Source organism: Halichoerus grypus, chromosome 11 (genome assembly GCF_964656455.1).
Source record: "Halichoerus grypus chromosome 11, mHalGry1.hap1.1, whole genome shotgun sequence".
Taxonomy (NCBI): Eukaryota; Metazoa; Chordata; class Mammalia; order Carnivora; family Phocidae; genus Halichoerus; species Halichoerus grypus.
Window position 1 is genome coordinate 89,656,565 of NC_135722.1, and position 6,430 is coordinate 89,662,994.

The following is a 6,430-nucleotide window of genomic DNA, read 5'->3' on the forward strand; positions in this document are numbered from 1 at the left end:
AACAGACTCTTAACTATAGAGAACAAACTGATAGTGACCAGAGGGGAGGCGGGTGCGGGGACAGGGGAAACAGGTGATGGGGAATAAGGAGGGCACTTGTTGTGATGAACACTGGGTGTTGTACGGAATTGTTGAATCACTATATTGTACACCTGAAACTAATATTACACTGTATGTTAACTAGCTGTAATTTAAATAAAAACTTTAAAAAAAGTGATCGGGTAAAGAGACTAGATCAGTACTGTCCAATAGCAGAACTTTCTGTGATGTTAGGGCGCCTGGGTGGCTCAGTCAGCTAAGTGTCTGCCTTCAAGTCAGGTCATGATCCCAAGGTCCTGGGATCGAGTTCCACATTGGGCTCCCTACTCAGCAGGGAGTCTGCTTCTCCTTCTAACCCTCCCCTGCTTGTGCACTCTTTCTCTCTAAAAAATAAATAAAATCTTCAAAAAAAAAACTTTCTGTGATGTTAGAAATGGTCTATAAAATCTATACCAACATCGTAGGCACTAGCCACATGTGGCTACTGGGCACTTCACATATGACTAGAATCACTGAAGAAGTGTGTTTTTACTTTAATTTTAATTAAAAGCAGAATCAGGCCTATAAATATGGAGAACAACCTGATGGTTGCCAGAAGGAAGGGGGGTTAAAGGGATGGGTACAAAGGGTAACGGGGAGTGGGAGGTACCAGCTTCCAGTTATGGGATGAATAAGTCACAGGAATAAAAGGCACAACACAGGGAATCCAGTTGATTTTATCGTAATAGTGTTGTCTGGTGACAGATGGTAGATATACTTGTGCTGAGAATAGCATAACATATAGACGTGTTGAATCACTATGTTGTGATTACCTGAAATTCATGGAACCCTGCGTGTCAACTACACTCAAATTAAAAAATTAAAAAATAACTCAGTGAATGAATTAATTGCATGCAGAGAGCAGCACGTAGAGAGTGGCTACTGCATTAGGCGGTGCAGATCTACGTCATGTGTGTTCCCCGGTCGTGAACTGACTACTCCAGCTGCTGACTTCTCCTCCCTTATGGTGAGCTCTGAGGTCCCGGACTCTGTGCAAGACGGTGCCTCGTGTCTCCCTGTGATTTAATAGGAATATTTAATGACCTAAAGGAGCAAGAACGGAAGTTTGGGGCTCACAGAATTCCAGCCTAAAGGATGGGTGTGCCTGGGCTGAGGCTTAGAAAGTCAGGAGCGGTGGAAAGTAAGGAAGAGACAAATTCTAAGGGGAACATTCCCCCAGGAAGTGCAGCGCTAGCAAGGTCAAGCATTTGGAAAACATCAAATTTTTACCTTCCCCAGCTTTTCTTTTACTTTCAGGGAATCTGTGAAATAATCCTTAATGATAGAGGGTTCCAAATTTATGATGGAGAGGTCCCTTTGCAACCGCTCTGGACTAAAACTCGACACACCTGAAATGAGAATAGAAAAAAAGCAACCACTGGTTACTTCAAATGGTTTCAGCTTTGAAAATAACTTTCCCTGGGTCCCAAACAGAAGGTGATCACAGAGCAGAGATGATTCGATCACCAGTCAGACTGCAAGACCTGCCATCCCCGGTCCCTTCCACCTCGGGCTCCGTATTCTGCTCCCAGCTCTGGTTAGGATACCGCATGGAAGGTTAACAAATGTCAATTCCCAGAGCATCTGAAACCAAGAGCAAGGTCCACTAGGCTCCTTCCTAAGAGAGAACGAGATCATAGATATTTATGGAAGCCAGGATTCCGAATCATTAGTCAAAATGGAAGACAGACGGGTCCAAATCTGCTCTAGAAAAGCAGGCTTGAGAATACCAGCTTTTTTTTTTTAATTTTTTTATTGTTATGTTAATCACCATACATTACATCATTAGTTTTAGATGTAGTGTTCCATGATTCATTGTTTGTGCATAACACCCAGTGCTCCATGCAGAACGTGCCCTCCTCAATACCCATCACCAGGCTAACCCATCCTCCCACCCCCCTCCCCTCTAGAACCCTCAGTTTGTTTTTCAGAGTCCATCGTCTCTCATGGTTCGTCTACCCTCCGATTTCCCCCCCTTCAGAGAATACCAGCTTTTTGACACAGTATTTAGAATCTTGAAAGCTACCTCTCCAAACACTGATGAGCCTGAGCCCCCCTCACTGTCTCTTCTCCTTGGCTCACCCCTGACACACACTGCCAAATTGTATTTACTGGGTTTGTGATTTGGCAAAAACCTTGTGTGCCGGACAACACAGGCGTTGGAATTATGAGAACTATCTATTGTGTTCAGATCAATAGGCCAAACCCACACTTATTTTTTAGCTCAGAAAAAGCTTTCCATTTGCTCCCCTAATAGCCTTGAACATCTTTGCCAATAACCAGCAAGCCAGGACGAACTGTCCCCGAGCTTGAGCAGGGAGGTAGGACAGGAGCCATGGGTACACCTTCCCACAATCTGCCTGAGTCTTCAAGGTTCGGTGGTCCCAGAGGTCCCTTCACCCTCCGAAATGTCCACTTCCAGAAGAAGTCACCCATGCACTCCCTTCTGCATTCGACAGGTGCTTCTGAGGGCCGCCACGTGCCCTCGGCCTCATGCCCTCGCTTATAGCTGTGGCTCTCCAAGGAGATGTCAGGATCCAGATTACTACAGGGACACAATCTGGGCCCCTTCAGAGAGGAACAAAGTCTGGAGGAATCCCAGTGGCTTTTCCAAAGTCTTATTCTAACCTGATTATTCGCTCAGTGGGCCCCGATTACTGTTGTTATCCCTCAGGATGTGTTCCCGCCTCCTGCCCAAGAATACGAATAACCGGCCAAGTTTGTAGAATGATGTACAGTTAACAACACACTTCCCTGAGAATGAGTTCTAATGCCCCCCGCCCCAGTCAGTCCCCCTTGGTCTTGGAAACCATACTTAACCTGCCTGAGCCGCATATCATGGGGATCATAACAGTAACAGACCTCGAATGGTTATTGGGATATTTGAGGGAGAAGTCTCCTTCCAGGGGCCTCCACAGGCACGCACAGGTGCTGCATCTGATTCCCTGCCCATATTAAAACTTCCACAAGGCGAGGTAGCACTGTTTCTCACCACCTCTTCTCTCACCTAGACTCAATAACAACAAAGCATGATAGGTTTAACACTATCCATGGTGGCATTTGGCCATGTCTTGCACCTACAAATTTGAAAAAAGTAAAGACAAGCAATAGCCTCACTTGGGCCGCACCACGGCACGAGCAGAGAAAAGCTCAGGGATGTGAGGTCTCTCAGCACAGCGCAGTCTGGGTGCTTTCAGCAGTTCTCCACTCCCCGATCACCTGACTAATTTGCTTTTTAAACTCACCTGCACAACAGGGTGGACCTCCAGAGGTCCAGCCTTGGGAGTCCCCAAGGCCTCCTCGTGGCTGGCAATGACTTTTTAGCCTGTCCCTAAGATCCAAGGTGTCCCTGTGTTACCCACACATCCACATTCCCACGAGCACCTCCACGCTGACCCCATAGCAACAGACAAAGACATCTGGGAGCAATGGAACTGTTTTTAATTCAGAAGGCTTGGCACGTGTCCTTCCGGCCTCCTATCGTGGGCTTTGGGGGTAACCAACGAATGGCCCACTTGCAGTCGTAGGAATCTCCTACGACTGCATAGGACTTCCTAGTGAACATGCTAGAAAACCTGTCTGTGCTGAGCAGGTCCGCGTCCACCTACTGGTGAGAAACAGGAAGAGACCCTCAAAGCAAGGCCAACTCTGTGCAGGAAACAGCCAAGAAAACCAGCACTGGATCATCAGAAGAGAAAGAAAACCAGACAAAGAAAGACACTTTTATTTATTTTTTTAAAAGATTTTATTTATTTATTTGCCAGAGAGAGACAGCATGAGAGAGGGAACACAAGCAGGGGGAGTGGGAGAGGGAGAAGCAGGCTTCCCACAGAGCAGGGAGCCTGATGTGGGGGCTCGATCCCAGGACCCTGGGATCACGACCTGAGCTGAAGGCAGCCGCTTAACGACTGAGCCACCCAGGCGCCCCAGAAAGATGCTTTTAAAAGGACAGATGGTATGTTTAGGGGTAGAATTCGCTTCAAATTATCATTGCACATGGGAGGTTTAGAAGGAATTTCTTTCCAGAGAGGCCTGAATTTAAACCATCAGATTCAAATGTTAGAAATCAGGGGGGTTGGGGTTAGGGGAATTGTGGAGAAATCAAGTAGCACAAAATAATCATGGGTTGTAGAAAAGCTGATATTACTATCTCCTTAGATTTTCTTTTTTCTTTTTTTTTTTTTTTTTTAAAGATTTTATTTATTTATTTGAGAGAGAGAATGAGAGACAGAGAGCATGAGAGGGAGGAGGGTCAGAGGGAGAAGCAGACTCCCTGCCGAGCAGGGAGCCCGATGCGGGACTCGATCCCGGGACTCCAGGATCATGACCTGAGCCGAAGGCAGTCGCTTAACCAACTGAGCCACCCAGGCGCCCTAGATTTTCTTTTTTATTGAAGGAAAATCGGGTACAACTTTGTCTTTATGGAAAAGTCTGGCCCCCAGCAATGATTTACAACCCAGTCCGAGGGACTTGGGGCCCTGCGTGCTGTATTTACCCCAGTCATTACATACCTACTACTCGGAGGCAAGGCCCGTTCCCCAGAGCAGATCTGCAAGCAAGAGAAAGAGTTATTTTTCCCGACGCATATGTTGATATGCAGAAAGGAGGGCAGCGCTCCTCGCTACTTGCTACCCATTGCAAGCTGTCCTATTGAAGCCCCGTTTCCTGTCAATCTTCCTTTTTTTTTCCCCCATGAAGCTTTAATTTTTTGCCACAGCACTTTCTGCATTTTAGTTTCCTGCAAACCTCAGGAAATAGCCTGAAATTAATATCGTCAGATGCTTCTAAAAGTGCTGGCTTGGCGGCATTGCAGAACGCTTTTGGATGCTGTTTTTGGATTAAAATATACCAGTTATACCCCCATTGTTTGCAAGAGAGGTCTGTGAATGGAATTGTGTCTGCGATGGGACCGCACGGAGATGTAGGTTCACAAAAGTGGGAGTGGAGACCCGACTTCTCAGAATGGGCAAAGCCAGCTTGTAAACAAATGGGAAGAGCCAGCCGAGAAAGAAACACGCCTCCGGGGGTCAGAGTGCTTTCTCAGCACCCCAGCAGCAGGGAAACTGAGGCCGAGACACCTTACTCTCGTTTTCCGTGTAGAATTTTTAAGCCTTGGGTATGATCCCACTGCTCTAGGGCCTCCAGATTTGGCTCCAGAGAGGAAGACAAAGTGTCATGAGAAATAAAATGAGGTAGAGAGATTATTTATTAGCCTATGCATTCTGGAACTAGCACGGAGCTGGGGGAGGGAGCACCCAAATCTTTGCTCTTCTCACGTCTCATGGGCCCTGAGGAGCCCAGGTCAGCGGAGAGGTGGGCAGTTGTGAGAGCCAGCTCTACCGCTGACTTGCCTTGGCACTGTTTAAACAGACCCCTGCTTCCCCAGATTGTGGATTCTCTGCCAGCCTACTGGGGAGAGGTGACAGGGTCTTCCCACTTCATCATGCAAGGGCATCACACCGATAAACTTATAACAACTACACAAGCATGCTTTGGGTTCTTGAGGGGGAACGTGGGGCATGAATCGAAGTTATTTTTATTATTGTTGGCTTCTGTATCTATGACTTCCAAAGAGTGTTAGATGAGGTCACACTCTTTCAACGTCTCCAAAAATCTATTTTGAAATCTTTGTAATATTGAAGAATACACAGTCTTTTTACATCCTTTGTGTTTTATTCACCTTTTGGATAAGGCAGCTACAGCTTCTCCTTCTCTGGCACACAGCCTCCATCCAATCAATCTGGGAGACCTATTGATTGCACAACCAACTCTTTGTTGTGTATCTCTATGCCCCCAGTTCAAGTCTTCACTACCTTCTTTCTCTGTAAGTGTAAAAAGCACATAATTGGCTTTCCTGCTCTGGGCCCTTATTTCTGTGGGCAGTCTCCATATTACCTCCTACCATCGTCCTAATACGCTGCTCTAGTAGGGAAACAATGGGGCTCAATGGTCCTTCAGAGATCTTCTAAGAAAACCTGTATTTTATAAACAAGGACGCTGTTCCCAGAAAGGCTAAGTGAATCACCCTGGGTCACCTTGCTAACCAGGGGTCAGAGCTGGACTAAAAGCAGTCAGACCACTGAATACCGATTCTATCCTATGGCTTTTCATGTCCAGGGATAGAGCTGGGCTAAAAGCAAAGCCCCCTAATACCAGATCCAGATCATTTCTTATCAGCCTACAGTGGTGCCACATATCCTATAGAGTAAACTCAAGCACTCAAGCACTGGACTAGGATATGCAGCTTCATTTAACAGAAATATGACTATAGAGGCTTAAAAATTGAGGTTCACTTTTTTTCACATAAAAGGAAGTCAGGAGGCACCTGGGTGGCCCAGTCAGTTAAACATCT